The sequence below is a fragment of the Ixodes scapularis genome, unplaced genomic scaffold (genome assembly GCF_016920785.2).
Source record: "Ixodes scapularis isolate PalLabHiFi unplaced genomic scaffold, ASM1692078v2 ptg001946l_1___fragment_3__unscaffolded, whole genome shotgun sequence".
Taxonomy (NCBI): Eukaryota; Metazoa; Arthropoda; class Arachnida; order Ixodida; family Ixodidae; genus Ixodes; species Ixodes scapularis.
The window spans coordinates 1,432,014-1,455,788 of record NW_024610214.1 but is presented as its reverse complement, the minus strand read 5'-3'; the positions used below and the strand labels follow the sequence as shown (position 1 = coordinate 1,455,788).

General features: G+C 45.4%; 1 pseudogene; it reads left to right on the top strand.

Moving 5' to 3' along the window:
• The window catches only part of LOC120847349, a 191,450-nt pseudogene that overhangs the window by 29,355 nt on the left and 138,320 nt on the right, over positions 1–23,775 (top strand).

The window sequence follows — 23,775 nt, the reverse complement described above, 5'->3', positions numbered from 1 at the left end:
ACGTTGTGCGTTGAGCTCTTGCATGTCCTATCCGTAGCTTTTAACAGAAGCTCCACTTTGTGATTCTAGGGCGTCCTCTTCAGCGCCGGATTCCATCTGATGGGTTGAGCGACCTGTGCCAGTCGTCATCTTGTTTCGACAAGCCTTTTGGATGTGTCCTATTTTTTTACAGAAACGGCAAGCTACCCTGATGAATGGGCAACTGTCTTGACTGTGCCGTCCATGGCAGCGGTAACACCGTGGATGCGGTTGCGTTTTACCTCGATCCGAAGTCTGTTTCGTAGGCTGTGGTTGTGTGACCCTGTGCAGTTCCGTCTTGGGAGTTTTAAGCTCCTGCTGCTGTTTTACCGCACATTCCAGCCTTGTTGCCATGTCGTATGCTTGCTTGAACGTGAGTGTTTGCTCTGCGAAAACGTCGTTGGTGCAGACGCTTATCTTGCACACCGCACACCAAACGGTCTCTCAGCATTACATCCAGCGGCAGCACGGTTGGATTCATTGTCAAAGGGGCGGCGGCCGCTCGTCCTTCAACCCTGTTTGAAGCGGTTGATGCTCCGGCGCTAGTTGTGGCCACCGAGAGAAGTGCCAGCACGCCGAAATCGCAGTTGGCAGCTAATTTCTTTAATTTCTCAACATAGGTAGCCATCGACTGGCCTGGTAGCGGCGTTGGAATTTGCTTCGACTGAACAGTTCCGAAGGCCGTGGATCGTGATGGTGTTGGAGCATGAACATGGTGCTTTCAAAGGCAACTCCGTCGAACTTGGTCGGGGCCATTAGCGCTTGCACACTGTCGTAGGTTTCCGCGCCACAGAGGGTCAGCAGCAGGGCTCTCTTCTTCCCGTGGTCCGTTACGTGTTTTGCCTGGAAGAGGAATTCCAACCGCCCCGCCGAGGCCGACCATCCTATCCCTTCGAATTCTTCGAGCTTTCCTTGTCTCGTAGTCATTCTTGAACCGCTGTTGGAGTTCTCTTCTGCCCTCGTCGCCAATATTAAATATGAGATGTAGACATTAGTTTGCTGCCTAATCGGTTTATTTCGATGGAGCCGCCGATGAAGCCTGGCGCCACGTTCCTAGCCTGGCGTTTGTCTGCTCGTGCCCAGCGACTCTCAAGCGCTCAGTCGAGCGCAGCCGATGGTCACGAGCCAATGGGAGCCACCTTGCCAGCCGCTACATAAGACCCCTCTACCTCATTGACGTAGAGGCCTAGACTCAAGGACGTTTAAATAGGGCAGGACCAGGCATGACGTCATGCCCACCGACGCCAGGAAAAGAACCCAATCCCAGACGGCCATTGCGTACCCACGCAATCTCGTCCAACGTAAATCCAATCAAGCTTTTATCGACTGCTTGCCGCTCGGCCGACTGCTTTAGCCTTAGCCACGTCTGCTCCGTGCCTGCGGTCTGCTTCGTCTGCTCACTGTCACGGCCATGGCATTCGATACAGAGGCACACCAAATGAAGTTTTAATGCGAACCTGCATTCTCATCATGGCGGTGGGAAACCAACACCTTCTGGAGCAGGGCCTGTACGGCCTTCTCAAACCGCGGTGCCATTCTCAGCGTTCATGCATACGACAACCGACAACTTCGCTTCTAAATGCCGCGCTATGACGACTCTCTCTAGACGACGCTACCGGCGCGGTGTCGAGAGCGTCGCTACACGTTGACTTTCTACTCGTCATGCAAGTGCTGAACTCCAAATCCCGCCTGTTCGACACGAATTCAGTGGACGCCGCTATGGAATTGTGGGACCAACAACCACGTTGCCACAGCAATGCCATGGCCACGCGGATGTTTGCCCCATATTTTTATGACGGCGGCCGTCAACTGAGTATCTTAATCATTATGAAAATTACCGAAACTGTAGAAAAATATCGATAACTTTGTAAAAGTAAAAAGGCACAGGAAATGCATCGTCCCAATAGCCGAGATAATAAAAAGACACTTCGTGGCCACACCATACTTCCGTTACACTTCGCTCTATGTATAGAGGATATGGACACCACCTCCTGCCCATTTTAACCTCCTTGCCCAGGCTGAACAGAAAAGGCTAGCACAAATTGATTGTGTGAGGCACTTCCCGTTTACATGAGACACTTGGCGCTTTCGTTCGAAAGTGCACAGAGCTATTTTATTCACTTTACGCCAAGGAAGTCGCACCGAATAAAATAATTATCAGGTCTTATGACCCAAAGATTGTAATAATCAGTGGCAAAGCGTTATCCCCGAGCAACATAAAAACAATATGAATGAGAGTCAACACCATCCAACGCAGTTCAATATACTAACTCAGCAGAGAAATTCCTAAACACACAACACGCTTCTTCGTCCCCCGGCGGCATCCAGTGACTGCCACGACGAACCTGGCGACGCTAAAGGTCTCTTCTGTACAAAGTGCACCGTCTCGGCATCGTTTCTAAACCCCTCGTGTTAACTTATTTATAGGCTGTGGCAGTAACATTTCGGGAAACAAATTTCCCACCTTACCCTCAAACCACCAAACCAATCTCGCTTATCGTCATACTCCCACTTCTCGGCTCTGTCGTTGGTGTTGGTGAAGACCCGCCTGTTGCTAGTTAAGATGGTGATTTCAAAACACCTTCTGTGTCACTCATGGGACTTCGAATAGCTTCGCAGATGACTAGAAAAATCTCACAAGAGCGTTCGGGACGCACACAGCACAACACAACACAGCACCGAAACCAAACCGAACAAACCAAACGAACGGCTGCCATACTTGCTTTTGCGCAGCTCGGCGCTAGGCGCAAGACTCACCGCGCGGAAAGGTCTGGATGAATCTGGACCGACCAGATACGAGCGGCGCTGCGCCGCGACGCGTTTACGTCACAGTGGCGTATGGGAGCCAGCACCCGATACTATTTATTCGCCCCTTTTTTATGTTTGGCATGCAACAAACCCAGTGCCGCCGTGCACTCGATAGCCCTGGCCCACTTCCGGTTTGGGAATATTTTCTCAATTGTTACGCTTCATTATTTCACCATAAGAGTTAATTATGTGTAAAAATGGCCTAAACGATCATTCTCCAACCATAGCGAGTAGATTTAGTTTCACAAACGCTGTAAAACCCGCCGTCTGGTTCGTGGCAAGCCATACTTAGTCCAGCATTCTTAGTCTGCAGGAGATCGTCGGCGGTGAGTCATATTTTGTCCATTATACTTAGTCTGGAGGCGATCATCGGCAGGGTGAAAATACTTGTTTCGACCTAATTATACTTAAACCCGATCGCAGCAAACACTACGGTCCGATGGAGTCAATAGGGAGTTTCCGTAGGCCGGGTTTCCCCCTCCGCTATGCCCTCCGAAACGAGGAATCCTCTACTGCGCCTGCGCGCCGATGGCCTTGGCTGTAGAGTTCCGGGTTTTGTAGCGGGTTGCGGAGGGCGTTGCGGGACGGCAAGAACCATCTAAGAAAACTACGCAATCAAGCAGTGCAAGAATTGCATCGTCACGGCACTCGATTGTTTTGATTGTCGGTTCGCTATCCTCGGCTCAACCAATCACGCAAGAAAAAAGCGTGGGGTCACGGCGCCTCATTGCGCGCGATTGATTGAGTCGATGATAGCAAACGTACGAAGTAAGGGTGTGCCAATAGTGGTTCGAATCGAATAGCGCCGCGTCTTTCTGAGCATCGACGCTGCAAGAAACCGGTAGTTCTTGGTTTCCCCTACCGCTGTGACAGCCATAAATGACGCCACGCAATTTAATTCAAACCACTGTTAGTGAAGTCCCTCGTTGCTTCTTTTTACAAGGAACGGCAACCAGACGAATGACGAAGCACAATCCGGTGGAACAAAAAGGGGTCTTTCAGCTCACTCTTCTGCTGGAACCTCACATCTAGAAACTTCTGTTCGCACACCCTTCGTACGAAGAGGATGAACATCCTGACGATGCACTTTTGCCACTGCTTGATTTGCTCCAACAAATTGTAGTGTCGACTGCATTCGGGCTTTGGGTGATAACCTGTTCTAAGTGGTTTCTGTAACTTAGGTTTCTAATTGTGACATAAATTGGTTTCTTAACTTAGTGCTTTGTTATTTACTGCGGAGGCGCTTGGAGCTGGTGCATTATATTTCTTGAGAATGTGAATACATAAAACCTCCGGGGTAAAAAAAAAAAAAAACTGGTTTTGTTTAGGAAAATTTACCAATAAAAATTTTATCTTAAAATCATCATAACATTTTTTGGGCCATTCTGGCGTTTCCTACGACAGAAGAGTTTGTAAAATTGAAAGAAAAATAGAATTGGCTTACCTATTCTTCACTTCATTGGGCTCAAATGAGCGCCATAGTAACACATATATTTATTGTACATGCGAAGTACAGAGAAAATAGCTTTTTTAATCTTTTTTTATTTACTCAGCTGAGCCGACTTTTCCACATTTTTAGCGAAAGCTTCCACCAACCTCAGGCTTCTCTGTAGAAAATCTGAGCGCGATCAAGTTAAGACACCGATTTATGCGGTCTGTCTATAATGCGTTCAATCCATTTCGCCCACGCTGTAGTATAGACAGCAAACGACTTTTGGCGGTAATTGATACCTTATTCCCACCGAACTTTAGTTATTACCGCGTTGCTAGCGTGTCACTAATGAAGTCTAATGCAGGTATTCCTGGACTAATGTTTCGAAGAAAAATTGCGCGTCTTTCTGATTTTCATAAAATATTTTTTTCATAACCCAGTGCTCAAACAGGAACTACGTTTGTTCATCCCGGCTTGATCACCAGTACAAATTTGCCTTACCTCATTGCAGCACTAGCATATTTTTTTTTATTCTTTATTGCCAAAAACTTGTTCAGAATGAAACCACCTTCCCCACACATCGCCACGATGGAAGATGTTTCTGCTTTCAAGGCAGCCATAATTGATTACTTTCATAACTCTGCAATTTTTTTATTTGCTGATTTTGTGGGAATAAAGCGCACCTTCGCGTCGTGGGACCGGAGCTCAAAGGGTAATCCCATGCCCGTCCCACCGCGCGGCCGACAGTTAACAGCGAGGGCGGTCGCAGCGCCGATTTCACCAACGCCATGCCAACAACGATGATCCCGGTATCCAACAGGGTTTATTGAGTACCAGGGGTCCCCAACAAGACACTGCGGACAAGCGAGCCGTGAACACAGTGTGCGCGCAGCGCCCGCCGACCTGAGAGCCGAAGGGGTAATTGCGAGCGGAGTCAACGCCGGTCGGACGAGCTCACGCCGCTACGCGTCGTCGCAGGAGTTCTGGGCCAGGCCTTTGGGCGGACGGACGTCCACAGGTAGTGGGGACGCCGACTGTCAGAGCCAGGGGAATCACTAGCGTGAAGTCATCGCCGGTCAGACGAGCTCGCGCCGCGACTTGACCCGTCGCCCGGAGTCCAATCCAGGTCTCCTCCACCTGACGGCCGTTCACTCGGAGTAGGGCAGGCCCGACTCTCTCCTCGCTCGTTCTCGCTGTTTCCCCGAAAAAGGAGAGACGCGCGGAGGAGTGCGAGAGAGTAGCATGGTAACGTATTCTCCCCGACACGATACGGAGCGACCGGGCTCGAAGTCACACGGCTTCGCCCGGAACGTTGGCGGCTCACGCCTTCTCGGGGAGGGTCTCCCGGAATCTACACCTTTTTCTTTTGTTTTGTTGTTGTTGTCTATTTTTTTGGTACTGTAAATTGATCATTTGTACTTCGTAAATCCATTGTACCCACCCCCCTCTGTAACGCCCGATGGGCCCTGAGGGTAATGAAATAAATAAATAAATACCTTAAAAATGGTCTTGATCAGCCTGATGACGCCGGAGGTTACAAGAGTGTGTCACGTCTGCCGGGCATTGGAAAGCACTTAAAGTTCCTCGCCACTAACCATAGATAATCCTAATACACACACGACCCATTCCGTGCTCCCATGGTTTATTAGAATGATCAAGAAAAGCTTTTTTTGTTATGATTGATTTTTTACATTGCCGAGCTTTCTCCATAAATTGCAGTAATTTGCTCTTCCATTTGCTTTGGGGAAAACTATACTCTTTGATTCTATTAGAGTGGAGTGATGGTTCTGAATATGTTGTAAACCTGTAGTCGCCGAAGTGAAGTAGTTTATGCCGCCGGCGCTGTGGTCTTATTGAACAGTTATACACCCGATAGCCAGAGCCCTTTGCGTATGACAGTTTGATTATCCGCATCCGATACCTTTCTGCGGACTTTGTATTCGCACTCAAACTGCATTTGCGAAATTCGGAACCACATCCAACCTGGAATCTTTGCATTCACGTTATATCATTAACTACAACGTAAAGTAAAAAAGAAAAATAAAGTCTGGATGGTACCTTATAAATTTTGGCTATCTGTATAGAAAGATCTCTTCGAGTCACTATACTGTTACGAATGACAAATGATGAGGCGAAGAGTAACCAAAGAAACTAAACGTTTAATGAGGCGAACTTGTGCCCAAAAGAAAAAGGAAAACAGAAGATGAGAACAAAGCGTCGCGGGCGTCGAATTCGGCGTAACAGCAGGTTCGAGCGCTGGGGTGAGACTGACTGCAGATCGCCACGTGGAGCCCCTTATGTACACGCGATGGCTTCTGTTCAAGAAGCCATCGCGTGTACAATCGACCTGGAAGGTTCAATCGACCTGGAAGGTTCGGCGACTAGAACATTCGCACCTCGAACAGGTGACAGAGTTCTCGAAATCACCAGTACATTGAACTGCAAGAATAAATAAAAGGACGCGTAACTCCCGGGAATTGAACCCTGACTCTTGGCGTTTGAGGCAAGCGCGATAACCGTTAGGCCACGGCCGTTCTGCCTAGTTGGCGCGCGGTAATACGCTGAAAGACATTTGATGGTATTTTTTTCCGATTTATGAATTAGCGATCATCCTTCCAGGATACACCCCGCGTCCTTGGAACGATGATCTAAGTTATGAGACGGTCCTGGAGGACTGCAACATTCTAGTCAAAAGATGCGATAAAAAAAAATAATATTTTTTTTTAATTTTATTTAAACACTGACTTTAAGCACACGGGTATTTTCTAATCGCGAACATTAGGGTAGAGCTGATAACACTCTGTCAATTTATTTATCTCAGATAGTTAAAAGCGGTAAAAAAGGCGGCCACTCACCGGAGCGTATTCGTATATACGTGGAAAGACGCGGGTACACCCTTGTGAAAATATGAGAATATTTATTTATGACAACATGTCATACTGGTTTCAGTTTTAAACACGATTCTGCAACTGTGTGCTCTGAACCACATACTTAGCAGCAACACGCCAACTGTCCAGACTGAAAACGCACACACACGTCACGTTTTACTTCTCGAGGAGCCTTCTGCCTTTTTGTGGCTTGAACGTGTTCGAATTTCATTCGACCGAAGAACGTTTTCCGCTCTTTTCCTGCCAAACAAGACCACACTTTCTCTCGCGAGATTGAACGCTCTAAATCAATCTTTACTAAAAATCAAATCCTGGCGTAAAAAAAAAAAATAATATTATTTTTTTTATTTGTTTTTCCAAAACAATTGACAATGCACCTTATCGTATCCTCATTCATTAACTCTAGCGTCTGCTGCCGCACAGCTTAACCGGCGGGCTCGGCAACAATCCAGAGCAACACTCAGAGATATCCGCATCCTATACGCATCCGCAGCCCCTAGCAACCGCACCCGATCGGCAATCCACCAAACCTGATTAAATTATATGCACATACTGCCAGTTGAGTACGGACACCTTCACCAAATGGGGGCACTTCGGCCGGGATTCGAACCCGCCACTTGCGGATCCGTAAGCCGGAGCGTTTTCTTTGGAGCAACCGATATTTTTATATTATTATGAATATTGATGAAGGCAGCGAGACGGCATACGCTTCTCGCATGAGCTGTAGTAAAAAAAGCATGTCTTTGTGCTGGCAGTCAAGCGGGGGAGTCAACAACTTAGGTCACAGGAAAGTTTTTTTTTTATTTTTCTTTTAATATAAAAGTAATCATAATGCAATACCTTACCTTAATGTGCGAAAAAAAAACTTCAAATCAAAGAACATGTAGTATAGAACTTTCTCCGAGTGTTATATTTTTCTTTGACTTGAAAGTTCACTAATATTTCTGCCCCACAATCTCAGGTGCTACATTCTGATGAATTATCGCCAGATCGTCTGCACGCTGGCTGTTATTGCGTGAAAAACTGTCGCAATTTTTAGCCGCCTGAGCGGGTTTTGAATTAAATACGTGAGATTAATTTTAGTTACGTTTGAATGTATCCAGCCACTACACATCTTTATTCTAAACAAGGACGCTCATTATTTTGGCTAACATGGTTGTATCGTAATCACACAACCGCAAAAGAGAACATATTATGAAAACATTACTATTTGCGTAAAATATGGCTCGGTGAGTTTTCAGTCCCGAAACTTAGCTGTAGATGTTATGATTCAGGTGGAAACAGAAGAGTTACTCCACTTATAATGAATTGTTCTCAACTGCATGCCCAATAATTCCTTAAGTCGAGTGTTTCACTAACTATGAAATATCCTGTTTACAAACGTATATGTTATATGTATGATATACTTATATTAACAAGTGAATTTCAACATGCACTATTTCTCAAGCTCGACCAAATTAAGTTTGACTGGGTTGGTGGAAAGAAACTGATTGACGACACGAAAAAAGAAAATAGAAAAGTAATCGCTGCCTACAAAAAGGTTATTACGTCAACTGCGAAGGTATTCAGACCCAACTTAACTGAAGAGGAGGCACAGCAACTTTCTCAGGATATAGTACAGTTTGAGGTCAAACTGGCAAAGGTAATATATAACACATTCCAACAGCAGATCTGAAGTATTGGGTGTCTGAAATAAGCAGGCTCTACTAAAATGGGCCGGAAAAACCGGCGCCTGCATGTAGCTATCTAAACTTTTCGTCAAAGATGTATTTTAGAAGTCGGTTCTATCTTGTAAAAATTCAAAGTGTAGCTTCCATTCTGTAAAAAGGATGGCCAAAGTACTTGCCATGCTCCACGGCGGACGGCGACGTAGACGACCAGTCGTGTGACACGGGGCCCGTTTGGTGCACGTCTTGAAAGATGGCTCTACCTCCTTATCGAGATTTATAGGGGCATTCTTTGAGACTGCTCGCGACGACGGTGGTCTATTTAAATTAACACAGTATTTTTATAATGTACCTTCTGTTAAAAAATAAATGCGGACAATAAAAGCAAAACAAAGTAAGAGCAAAAAAAAAAAAAACGCCGTTGCATAATGACGACGTTCTCGCTGACGACGGATTTCAATAGCGTGTCGTTTGCTTTCTTTCGCTGGTAAGCTACACCTACCGACGCTGCTCCCGATGCCATCTATCAAAACGTACGCCAAACGCTCCCCGCCGCTCTACTCGGTTGTCTGCGTCGCCGGCCACTGTTGACCCTGGCAAGCTTTTTGGCCATATGTTTTACAGAATGGGAGTTACGCTTTACATTCTTAGAAGATAAAACCGACCTGTGAAATACACTCTTGACGAAACATTTAGATTGCTTCGTACATCCGCTGATGTTTACGACCCATTTTAGATCGAACCTGAGTATTTCGAACATACATACATATTTTATCTCCCTCTAAAGCAAATTAATTTGTTATTCAATTTAAAATTTCGTGATCGGGGATCGTTATCTTATGCATTTCCGGAAAAAATGTTTACAGGTTCCATAAACTTTAGGTGAAATTTTGTGCGTTTAATATTTGTTACTCTGTTCGAAATATTCCACGAAATGCTTACCTCTGTGCACTTGCTGAAGTTTTAGTACCAAGTACTCAACGCGATGCATTTTAGCAAGAACAAGCTATTCAAAATTTAATTGTACTTTTTTTTAAATTTGATTTTCAATTTTAAAACAAATAGCTTTAATTTAGGGCAGCATTCTAAGTTACACAGTTTGGTACTTCTCCCGCTGTGCCTACATAAACTATACCGAAGCGTTGTTGTTGTGTAGGTGCAAACAGTGTCGCGCAGTGTTAAAAAGAACTAGTCCTCAAACATAAAATTCCTCACCACTCCCACTCAATATGTTGATATGTTGATGGTGGTGTCAATATGATTTCGAGAATATTTGTATCTAAAGCAAAATATATATTTATGCCTTAATTAAGAAGCTCTTCTGCAAAGTGAAATTTATAAATCATTTCACTGACAATCTAAGATATTGTTCGCTTATTTTTAAATGCACCATTTATCACTGCTTTATCAAACTTTCATCCTTTTTGAGATGTCTCAATGGCCTTAAAGTCATTATATTGACAAGTAAAAAGGAGCATTCATCAGGTTATAAACACCAGCCAAGTACGGTGATCACGTAAAGCTTAGGACCCTTTTAAAGTCCTGGAACACAGTATAACAGATAGTGAAATTCCCAGGAAAAAGCAATTTTCCATTCGCTTTAATACTCAAATGGGTACTCCCGACAAACCATACCGATGGCCAAAAAGGTGGCGAAAAAAAATACTTTAGTGCGGCTTACGTGGAATATCTTGACGGGGGTTTGCCTTACTCCAATCATTCCCGTGTGTGTGAGTGGTCTGGGAACAGCAATTTTAATTTGTTACCAAAACGTTCGGGCGGGTCTATTAAATTAGCTAGACTAGAACGTCTGGGCACCCTTGACAAACACGGTACTAGTGTCTTTTGCATGGAATCTCAAAAAGAAAAAGGACTCGCAATAAAACATAATTTGGCAAAAAAAAAAAAAATATCGGGAAGGTTTTGAGAATAAAAAATTACGTCCATTATTCGGTTGTTTTCTTTTTCTTTTTCTAAGCACTCTAAGGCTGAAGAAGACAGGCGTAACTTAACCTCAATGTACAACGAAATGAATATCTCCACCTTGTCTAAAAAGTATCCCAAGGTAAGCAAAACACGAACTTTCACAACTTTTTTTTAAGCTAAAGCGATCTCAATCTATGTAATATTAGAGCACACTACAATGTTCCTCTTAGTCAAGATAAACTATAAAGTACTCGCACAATTCAATTATTGATCTGAATATTGATGTAGCAGGGCAACGTGTACTTGACTTCAGGGTGTTTCCAGGTCAGATCGTAAAATGATAGTCCAGGCGAGCTATGTCCGACAACTGTTTCGTTTCTTCGAAAATGAAGCGGAAGTGAACGAACTGACGATATAACGTCTGATTGGCTAGAGGCTCAAATAACGAAAGTAGAAACTTTTCGTCAGTTTTAGCCTCTAACCGATCAGACGCCATATCGTCAGTTCCGTTACTTCCGTTTCTTTTAAGGAGAAACAAAACATTTCTCGAACATAGGCTCCCAGTTCATATCTTTTATAGTAATGTCAAAATATGTTGATACCGTATTCCTGGAAGAGGCTTTCAGCTATATGCGAACGCCGTAACTAATTTTTTTGTTTTGGAGATTCAAAGTTTCGAAGCTCCAGGCGTGGTGAATGCTAAGGTTTTCCTATGGTAATTTGAACAGCGGTCAAGCTCACGCCGAAGCATGGACGTAGTAATGATTTTTTTCTTTTTTATTTTATGAGAGGTATGCGGAGTACTAAAAATGTCAATAAAAGATTGCTATGGAAAAATATTTTCGAAACCCGTCAAAAAAACACGTTTTGAAGATATTCAAAATTATTCACCATCGAATTGCTTAATATAAAATAAGGCGGAATATATCAGAATGATCACCTTTAAATCAGTATGACGAATGTATAAAGTATTATGCTTATTGATTATTGTAGTTATGTTAGTAATGCAGAAACAATGTACAATCTACTAAATGTGGCAGAATTGCACGTCAATATTCAAAAAGAAACTCGACTTTTTATTCTCTTTAAACTCTGTTAATTCGTTCAGAGTGACTTTAACTAACTTGTGTTCAAAAGAAAACGAGTATCATATGATCTCTTTAAGAGAAAAACGACAACAAGCCATTACTCCAATTGAGCTGGCTTGTAAGGTTGTGCGAATAGTGGTTCGAATTAAGTAGGCCAACGTCATCCCTAGCTTCTGCACTGTTGAATGAACTATTCGACTTCGCTTTCCCTTACACTGTCAAGGCTTTGAATGACGCAGCGCTATTCGAGTCGAACCTTGCACAACCCTACTAGCTTGCCCTCGTCACAGCGGCTTTGCCGCACAACTTCGGCTGTAAAGAAGCGTTCACACTGGCAAGTCGCAGCTGTAGCGCGACCACGTTTGTCGCAGCAGCGATAATCGCAAGTCACGAAAGCGACAGGTTTGATGCAGTCGCTTTCAGGCCGATTTTTGCGAAGGGGCGCCCAGTCGCGTGGCTGCTGAACCAATCAGAGGCGGCTCGAAAGTGCCGAGAGGTACGCCTCGCGCCTGTTTACATCCCGTGCGCCGAACGTCTGTGAGAGAAGAATTAAACATGTCCGTCCCACACCCCAGTTCGCGGCCGCGGATAGGAAGCCACGGAGGTTTGTTTGGCGGCTCTTGTCAGCGCTATTAGAGGATACCCATTTCTTTATAAAAGTAGCACCCCGATTTAAACAAGCACTCGAAAAAGGACGCGGCCTGACAGCAAATCCGTTCCACTTAAGTTTTGATAGGTTCATACTGCGCCGCAGTTGCTCGATGAAGTACACGCCGAGCTAGTGATTGTGCGTCTTTGTACGGTTCAGAAGGACCCATGCCAACGTAACGAGTATTTTTGATATTGAAAGGGCGACGCATGTGTAGCTGTGAGACAACGAAAATGGGAAAGCAGCGAAACTCAAACCTGAACTGTTGCTGGGAGGACGGGATCGACAAATGTTCCCGATAACTTCCGAAGAGCGACTCGCAGTTAGTGGCTATATATACACAGCCATTGGGGTCTATGTGGCGTCTCTGATTTGCTCTAATCAGAGTATCCATTTTTTTAATAGAAAGTAGCACCAATGTTTGAACGAGTAAACGATATTTAAACAAGTTCTCCGGTGCTTCGTTCACGCAATCTGCACAATCTTCTAATAGCGTAATGGCACGTTTTTGTTGTCGGAAACTATATTCGTATTACTTAATAAAAAAAAGTATCGCGGAAGCTAGTCATCGCAAGTTGTACACATTTTGTTTATTATACGAGTTAATATAGGTAGAAGAGGAATTGGTCAGTAGCTCTCAAACTCTTGAAGTTTTCCACGTTTATATGTAGGACGTATAATCAAGACCTTTAGGCTCTTCGGAATACCTCCCCTATAGAGGATTTGAATAATAATTATTTGTGTGAACAGCTCCAGTCTATCAAAATTATACCTAATATCTCGGATTCTTATGTTGTCAAACTCAAACTCTGGTGGCTTAGCTTTTAGCAAAACTCAAATTTGGGGGTTTTACGTGCCAAACCTACGACGGGCATCTTGCACGCCCCAGCGGAGGACTGAGGATTAATTTCGACCACCTGGGGATCTTTTGACGTGCAACCGAAAGCTCGGTTACACGGCGCGTTTTCCGCAATAAGCCTCCGTCATATGCTTAGCTTAGCTTTTCGCATAGAAATAATAATTTTCAAATATAATTTTTTTTATATATATATATGGCAAATACGCCGAATTAGAGCACTTGACTTGTGGAGTGATAGCAATGTGACTAACAGTGGAGTAAATTTTTTAGCTTTTTTTACGGAGTTGATAAACATTTTTTTTTTAAAGACACTGATAATGCCGCATAAGAACATGACCTATGGAAATGTTTCTGAATCGTATCATCCGCGTTATTTTTAGGTTTTGGGCAAATTATCTGGTTTACTAAGTTCCAGGTCTCCTTCGAATTTGTTCTTGATTGAATGAGCCGATTTAAAATATGTTTCCTTTTGGCTAAGCGTATTTTGCTGTCACTTTGATACGAATTTCACGAATTTCATTTCTTAGCTTGGTGTTTCCTTGATTCCAGAGCTGGTCCTAATATTAACATAATTCAAAAATTCCCTCGTTAATCCGGGTATTCTGGGGCCTCCGTTTCGTCAAATTTACTCTTCTGGTACTAAAAAATAAATGCTCTGTGAGGTTTCCACAAGTTTGTCATAAGTTTGTCAGTACTGTAACAGAGAATTCTAGTTATACTTATGTTTGAGTTATCAATTTCTGTGTTGCCCTGCATCACCTTGTATATAATTTCTGTAACCGGATATTCAGCAAGCTTTTCTAGTGTTAAAAGAATAGTAAAGTGATGATCAGCCACCTTTTTATTAACAACTCCAGATATTATTTCTAAATTACTCATTCTTGTAACTATGTGATCTATGCATGGTTTCGCATTTTTATTACCAATGTATTCTTCCTGGGTATAATTATTAATTATATTTGCCAGGACAAAATGCGGGAAGCTGTCAAGTACATACAATACTTCTTGTTTTGTATCGTTTAAATTATCAATAGTGAAATCTACAACAAGAACTCTGTATTAGTGCTTATTGAAATTGTGAAGTAATTGTCTACATTTATCACAGCATATGTTTACATTCGAACTAGGTGGCCTGTAAAACGTGCAAATGACGTACGAAACATTCGTTTTATTAACGGTCACAACGCAAATTTCTGCTTGTTGGAAATACACAAATATTTCCAGACAAAGAATGGTCATTTATATAAATAATAACACCCCCTTTTCTGTCATTTCGACAAAAGCTGCAAAAATGAAAGCCTTGCAAGGAAAATATAGCGCAAGCTGTCTCGTCAACGTTTACATGCCTAAAAATAAGCATATTTAAAAGTAGAATTGGCTCGCCTAATAATAGCAGTAACTGATCCAAATCCTTATGAATACTTCTAACATTTTTAGTGAATTAAATTTAACTTAGCGTCAAGGTGACCTTCTACATTCGAACCCCGGATGTATGCGCCCGACTTACAGAACGAATCAGAAGACGAGTCCATGTTCACCTAATTTTAACTAGGTCTCGTTCACTCCTGATTTGAATTGCTGCCGCTCGCTCTTTTTGACTGACGAATATTTTCCCCTTACTAATCACAGTAAAAGTTGTATCCCTTTCCATAGCACAAGCCTTCGGGAACCGTGCGAAGGCCCAGGGTTCGATTTTTGGGAGATTCGCGTCTTTTATTTATTCTTTCCATTTAATGTTCTAGTACAGTGGTTCTCAAATGGGGACCGCGGAACATTTGGGGCCCGCGATCCCCAAAGGTGTTCACGGAGCCTCTGCCTCGCCAGTCAAGCCCGAGAATAAAAGTTGTATTCTTTTTTTTTCAAATTGACAAGAAATGTTTCAGTTTTCGCGTGAGCTTTTTCGTGCGTATCTCAATCACAGAAGTCCACATCGCACTACCACTGAGTTATATGTATCTAATAAATCAATATTATAATTATCCTATGCCTTCTCATTCCCCTGACCACGAACAAGGTCGTCTAGCATCGCCGCCGATCCACAAGGTGTCCGCGAAATAGCATTGGTTTAGAACCACTGTCCTAGTAATTCGAGAACCTTATTTCTTGTTGGAGGTTCGAATGTTCTACGCGTAGGACCTTCTACTCCGATTGTTCCAGAAGCCAACGCGTGTGAATAAGTGACTCCGAGTGGGCGAGCCACAGTCAGTTTTGCCCCAGCGCTCGATCCTGCTGTTGCGCCGACGTCGACAGCCACGACACTAACTCGCTTCCCCTTTCTTTTGCTTTGGGCACAAGTTCGCACCATTAAACGTTCCGTTTCTTTAGGTTTTCGCCGCCTCATCATTCGTCACTTGTGACAATTTGGCGGAGGTAATGGGTATCGCGTTTCATGCCCGTGAAGCGTACCTATCAAAAGATCTTTCGAACACGATCTTTCTCAAGTCCAGGAAAAATAGTCCCCGTCGACGAACCCGCGACCCGAGACGGAAGCCGCAGCAAAGGCACCCACTGGAGTTCGTTCAACTCTCAGAGCAGCCGAGGAAGACGAAAACGCCGACAACGGAGACCGAGTCGCAGCAGGCGCCAACTGACCCGTCCATCGTATACCTGCCATTTGCGCCTCGGACACCGGCAAATTTGCACGGCGAGATTCATAAGGATGTTGAAGACTGGCTCAAGCAGTACGACCGAGTGACACAACACAACAACTGGACACCAGAACAGCGCCTGCAGAACCGGCACCGCTAAACGCTGGTTCGAGAACCACAAGCCAACGTTAACATCGTGGGATGTCTGCAGGAGCGAGGTGTGCGGGCGTTCACCACTTAACATTGACGGGAGAATGCAGAGAACCTTCTTCGAACGCAAGCCCAGGGCCCAAACGAATTGTCACAAGCTTTGTACAAGGCGTCTTGCGTCTGAGCAGCCCTGCCGACCCACAAGCCGCAGATGAGAAGAAGCTGCGAGTTCTCATGCCCGGGTTGAAAGACGGTATCTTTGGAGTTCTCGTCCGCAACCCGTCGACCGCTGTCGAAGCCTTCGTCACGGAGGCAACGAATACCGAGCGCACCCTCGAAGCAGGCTTTGCGCTCTTTCTACGACATCCAGGAGTTACTGCATCCACCCTCTTTAGCGGCAAAACCTCCTCTGTAAACCCGAACATCCACGAAATTATCCGGGACGTCGTCCGGGAGGAACTCAGCAGGTTGCTGCCAGTCTCGAGTCGTCCAACGACACTCTCCATCGCCGGAATTATCCGCCAGGAAATCAAACAAACAGTCCGACCTGAAATTCCCATCAACCTGACGACGCCAGAAGAACTGACGGTGAGCTCCGCCACCATGCCCCGACGACCGCTGCAAGCTCCCCGCCAGGCTCTGGCCCCACCCCGATCAGACACCCCAATCCCGCGTATCCTCGTCGTCAGGAAGAACAAGCCGAGTACATCCACCCGGAGCGAACCTCGCCGAGAAAGGCCGCGCGACGTATGGCAAACGGCCGACCAACGCCCGCTCTGCTACCACTGCGGAAAAGCCAACCACATCTACCATTTATGCCCCTACAGTCGACTTGGGCTGCGTGGTTTCCACCTAAACGACACGCCCGAGGCACGGCGAACGCCCTAGAGACATCAAGGAGTACCTCAGCGCTCGCCCTCCTCAGCGCCGACTTTCCGCCGTGAATCCAGCTCCCCATCGCCACGACGTTCAGCGTCTACGGTGCCACGACAACGCGATGGGAGCCTTTTTCCCCTGCGTCAACAGGAAAACTAAGTGCAGTGCCGCAACGCCTGGAGGTGGCGTTGCCAAATACGACCGAAGTAAAGAGCCTCCAAGAACGCTGGAGCGCTCCCACTCTCCCGACGCCACACATCGCAACGACTCCCTTCAGCGGCGGCCAACAAACTAAAAGTTGTTATCGACGACCACGATGCATCGGCCCTCCTGGACACCGGAGCGGACTACTCAGTCCTGAGTGGGAGGCTCTTTCGCCGCCTGCGAAAAGTTTCGACGACCAGATGCCAAAGTTTCAGCCCATTCCGATGACTTAATCAAACGTTATAAGTGATTTTCTGAAATTTTCACTGGGAAAATGGAGCCCATTTTTGCCCGTTTTCGGTTTATGGTGCCATAGAGCCGCATGTACTCGAAAACTCCGTCGGCCGCCATTTTCCCATTTAAATTTTCAGAAACTCACTTATAGCTTTTGATTAAGTTATCGGATCGGACTGAAACTTTGGCATCTGGCTGTGACCTCTAGCGCTACTTTTGGGCGGAGAATGAGCATTCGGCGATGCCTAGTTTATTTTTGCGGTAAAGACGACCCTGTAAATTTTCTTTTGTGACACCCTGTACTTCCCTGCATAAACGACGCGCTAGACCGGCTGCGCCACTCTCGATATTTTTCATTGATTGACCTGAAGAGCGGCTACTGGCAGATCAAAGTCGACGAATGGGCCGAGAGAAGACAGAGTTCGTCACGCCGGATGAACTGTTCGAGTTCAAGGTGATGTTTTTGCACTATGCACGTCAGAAGCACCTTTCCACCGCGTCGTGGACACTGTACTGGCAGTACTGAAATGGCAGAGCGTTCTCGTCTACCTTGACGACGTCGTAGTGTTTTATAGCAAGTTCGGCGAGCACTTGCGACGATTTCGAGCTGTTCTTCAAGCCATACAGACCGCCAGACTCACTCTCAAGCCGCCATAGTGTCAGCTCGCCTATGACGAACTGAAGTTCCTAGGTCGCGTGGTTAGTGACGAAGGCGTCCACCCAGACCCAGAGAAGACTCGCGCCGTTGAGGCGTTTTCTGTGCCGACAGACAAGAAGGCCGTGCGAAGATTCCTTGGACTTTGTCCGTACGATCGACGCGTCGTACGGGATTTTGCAAGGATTTCCGCACCGCTCAAAAACCTCAGGAAGGACGCCAAGAAGTTCAATTGGGTCGAAGAGCAGCAGCAGGGTATCGGGGAGTTGAAGCGAAGGCTCCAGACTCATCCTGTTTTTGGACACTTCGATCAGGATATGGAAACCGAGATTCGCACGGACGCTAGAAACGCAGGACTGGAAGCGATACTGGTTTAAGTGGAACAAGGCACCGATCGAGTGATCGCCTACGCAAGTCGGGCAATGCCCAAGGCGGAGAAAAATTACTCCACAGCTGAAAAAGAATCTCTTGCGCTCGTGTGGGCAATTACGAAGTTATGCTGTACTTGTACGGGAGCCCGTTCAGCTCAGTTACAGACCATCCCTCGCTCTGCTATCTTGCGAACCTCACGGACTCTTCACGATACCTCACTCAATGGAGCCTGCAAGAGCTCAACATGACTGCAGTCTAAAAGTCAGGCCACAAGCACAGCACGCCGACTGCCTGTCCAGGCCCTCGTCGGAACATCTTCCGGCAGCAGCGGCGACGATGACGACGCGTGCTTCCTGGGAGCAGTGAACACCGACGTCATGGCACGACGTCAATGAGACGATCGTGAGCTGCGTGCATTAATCGAGTACCTGAAAGTGCAAGGGAGTACCGTGGTACGTATTTTCTCACGATGCCTGCCGACCTTCGCCAAATGACAAGGTGTACACTTCAAGGAAAACTTTGGGGACAACAACTCGCAGCGGCTGCTCGTTATCCCGACCGACATTCGAGAGGAAATCTTTCAAGCACGTCACGACGACATGACGTCCGGACACCTTGGTTACTGCCGGATACTGGCCCGTATTCGTAAAAAGTATTACTGGCCCAAGCTCCCCAAACCCATCCACCTCAACACCGGGTCATGTCATAAGTGCCAGCGAAGCAGGCAACCGCCAACGAAGCCGGCAGGTCTCCAGAACCCAATTTCTCCGCTAACCGCACCGTTCCAGCATATCAGAATAGATCTACTTGATCCTTTTCCCCCGCCGATTCTGGGCAACCGTTGAATAGTTGTTGCCACATATTATCTCACACGGTACACAGAAACGAAAGCCCTTCGTTCAGAGACTGCTGTTGAAGTCGCCAAATTTTTCATCAACTCCACCGTCCTCCGGCACGGCGCTCACGAAGTTCTGATCAAAGATCGCGGATCATCGTTCATGGCACAACTGACTCAAGATATCCCTCGGCTCAGTCACACCAGCCACCGCCGTACCACCACGTACCACCCGCAGACCAACGGGCTGACGGAGCGACTCAACAAGACAATCGCCGACATGATCTATATGTGCGTCGACGTAGAGCACAAGACGTGGAACGAGGCGCCTACAACACGGCGGTTCATGAGACCACCGGATTTGCACCTTTCCAGCTGGTACATGGTCGGAAGGTAACGACCATTCTCGACGCGATGCTGCCCTGGAGCCAGCTGACGATGAGAGCGAGATGCCCAGATGGTTGCTCATTGGGCTCAAGAAGTCCGCCAGCTCGCCCGACACCTGATTCAAGACCAGCAACGCGTCGACGCGGGCCGCTACAACTTTCGTCGCAAGGACGTCCACATCCAGCCCAAAGACAGGGTGTGGGTGTGAACACCCATCCGTCGCCGCGGCCTCAGTGAGGAACTGCTGAAATAATACTTTGGACCATACAAGGTACTTCGTCGCCTTGGGGAGCTGAACTATGAGGCGATGCTCGACAGAACAAGAACAGCATCACGCCGCCCGCCACGACCTGAAATTGTCACGTCGTACGACTCAGGTCGTACTACGCACGATAATACTTTCAACGCTTGATCCCGCGCAACGCTTGATAGGACTCTGTTTTGCCAGCCTCCGTATTTTCCTATTATTTTGTTCGCCTTGCCCTGTTTTCTTTTTTTTTTTCACGTGGTATCGAGACTATTCCCTTTTTAAATAGCGGAGTAATGCCACGCGCGTCGGCGGGCGAGTGCATGGGTGGAAGAGTGGTTATCGCGCTTAACTTTCATGCGGAGGCCCAAGGTCCGATTGCTGGATGTTCCGCGTCTTTTAATCATTCTTTCAGTTTAATGTTCTGGAAAGTTTTAGCACTCTGTTGCTTGTTCGAGGTCCGAATATTCTAAGCGCCGGACCTTCTACGCCGATTGTTCCAGAAGCCAACGAGTGTACATAAGGGCTCCGTGTGGCGTTGCACGGTCAGCTTCACCCCGGCGCTCGATCCTGCGGTTTCGCCGACATCGACGCCTGCGACACAAACTTCTTTTTGTTTGGGGCACAAGTTCGCCCCATTAAACGCTCAGTTTATGCAGTTATTCAGCGCCTCATCATTTGTCATTCGTGACAATATATGTCTAAAGGCATTGAAAAGACGATAATTTCGATATATTTTGTGTTTTCCTAAGTAGTTCTTTAGTAAGTAATTTGTGAATGTGTCACTAAAACGTGTTTATTTGACATGTATTTTATAGTTTTTTGCATAAGAAATGTTTATTGTAATGTTTATATTTAGTGCAGCCGTCGAAAACCTCTCATACAATAAGTAGAACAAATATTTTCGTGCATGCTTTGGTGTGAAATTGATGGCTGTGCAGATAACTACAGCGAAACCTTGGCAATCTCCACGCCAACAGCTTCAACATTATATATCTCCGGAAGAAAATTACCTACAGCGTTCGGGTATAGCTGAAGGTTCCTCAAAATAACAGGTCTTTAACATATATTTTTGTTTGCATAAATGTAAAAGAAAATGACCGGGACCATCATTGCACGAACAGGCGTGGAGATACCTAAAAAGATAATTGATTTTCACAGACTACAGTGCAAGAGATTCATAAATTCGTCCTTGCTTCTCTTCAAACATTTTGAAATAAACCAGAGTCAGTATACTGACTCTGGTTTATTTCAAAGTTTTAAGGAATTGCGCCGACAAGCTTCGCTTACATATACATGGCATATCTGCGTGGCCAAAGAAACACAAGTGGTTTTCTTAAAGGGCACAGACACCCCATATTTTATTTGTATTGCTCCAAACGACGGGAACTAAACCCTAGGCATTTTAATTTATAGTAACATAATGGAAAATGCTTCAGTGAATAAAAAGTAATTATTTGTAAAACGGGTCTTTCCTGCCTCTTGTTGCACCGAGCCGGAAGTATCATAACACGATAGCGTACGCGATTTTTCTCGTTCTCCCACCGTCTACATATCTTTCCGAAATAATTATTGCGATCACACATCATTGCATTTCACAAAACTCTTCACCGGTCACTGAATGACGCATTCCTCAAAGTGATTATGTAAGCTGTCACGAAAACATTAAAAGAGGAGTGACACCGCTCATTTCCCGCCCACCCGCAGTACAGCTGGACAAGCAGTCGAAAGTCGCCATTGTTGGAACAGTTGCACGAGACAAGGAACGGTCGGAGTGCTTGTCTCTGCTACTTGAAGGCTATGTCCTTGATATTTTGAAAAGGAAAGTGGCCTGATGCATTTGGAAGAACAAAAAAAAAATGTTTCAATATTGCCATTACTGCACATCACATGTCTGTTACTTGGGAAATCTCTAATTTATTCGCCATATTATTTCGAATGACGATTGATGAAGCGACAAAAACTGAAACACACTGAACGTTTAATGGGGGTAGTTGTTCCCAAAACACACAAAAAAAGAAAAGAAACAAAAGAGAAGAATAGAACGTATCGGGCGTCGAAGTGGGCGTAACAGCAGGATCGTATATACGCAGGGGAAAGACCGACTGCGGTTCGCCACGCGGATTCCTTTATGTACACGCGTTGGCTCCTGGAACGGTTGGCGATGTAGGTTCGGCGTGTAGAACATTCGGGCCTTGAACAAGCAGCAGGGCTCTCGAATTTACCACAACATTAAACTAAGAGTATAAATAAAAGGCGCGTAACTCCCAGGGATCAAACCCTGTGCCTCCGCACGGAAGTCGAGCGCGGTAACCGCTCGGCCACGCACGCGCTCGCTCGCCGACGCTCGTGGCAATATGAGTCAACGCATAAATGCGTTGACGCACATGGAGAATACATTACAGCATTTTCTTTATGATATAGATAGTCAGAAAAAAGAAAGTGCCGAAATTACGTGCAAAATATGTATCTTTGTATTCAACATCTTTATGCGACGCCTTCTCGAATAGATTGAGGCAAAAAAAAAAAAAATCGGAGTTGTCAATGCACTTTTAAGAGCGAATTTGGAATATTCGTTTGTAAGTTCTCCCTCAAAAATAGAGCTAGGTATGTGATCTACTGAAAAAGAAAAAAGGGTCAGACGTCTCACAGTTGGAAGTCACTACCTAAGCTTGGCGCAAACTTATTCATTCTACGCTGTCAAAATCAGCATATCTTCTACCGTGCAGAAGCGCCGTACTATTTCGAGTGCAGGCTTCCTCTCGCGACTCATTCGCGCGCGCTTTTTTTGAGAAAAAGGACGCTAAACAAATCCACGCAAAGTGCTTTGACAACGTCGGAGCTCTTGATAAAAAGCGCACAAATTACGTATAGACTCTTTCAGGCAGCTGGGCATGGGCGCCGCCATAACCGACCTTCAGTTTTTGTTCACGATTATTCCGTTCGCTTCACTTCATCATTGCCACAGCAGGACAGGTTATTGCCATTTTAGATTCTACTGCGTCCTCCTCCCAAGCGAAGGCCTTTGTGGAGGCTCGACAACGCCCGCTTCAGTGGCTAGGCATCTCGGTAAGACAAGAGAAGGTCGGCTATGGCGGCTCGATCTGGCGCGCGCTGAAAGCGTCTATATATTAACTCTGCGTATTTATAAAAAAAAAGTTCGCCTCAAGTAGATTCTTTGTATACCTAAGCATACATCAAATATACTTCTATTTTACTTCGGATTTTAGTTGATATGGTGCACACATCGACACTTTCTGGCAAATAAGGTGTTCATATAAGCAAAATACAAGTATATATTATTCATTTCTAGTTTGTTATTTGCTCAGTTCTTAGTTTGCTATATTGTGTGTTGTTTATTTAGTTTCCTATATTATGTGTTATATTTCGCGAACTGTTCAATAAAAGTAAAACATTTGCGTACACTAAGGTAAACCTTCTTAACAGGGAATATCGCACAAACGACGCTAGTTTCGACAATGTAGCACATATACATGAGAGAGCTTTAGTAGATCGTGTTCCCGTGCCGCAATATTTGTAATGGGAGCTCGCGCTGCCGATTCGATGCATGCTCTGAAGCGCGCGCAGGCAGCGCTAACGTGCCTTTGAAAACGATCTACTAAAACTCCCTATAATCGCCGTGTACAAAATAATAAACTGCTCTGTGCAGCATATCTGTGTAGTTGCTATACGGCGCAAACAGGGGTTATCAGCACTTCCTTGTGAATATTATATTTTGTGTGATCGTTTTCGTTTTTAGAGGCTTCGTGCCTGATAATATAATTGGAGGCCGAGAGCACGACAAGTCGTCCTCTGTTGCCTTTTTTCTAGACAGCTACCATAGCCTAAATTAGAAAATCGACGTATTATCGAAGGTAAGTTCTGGAACTTG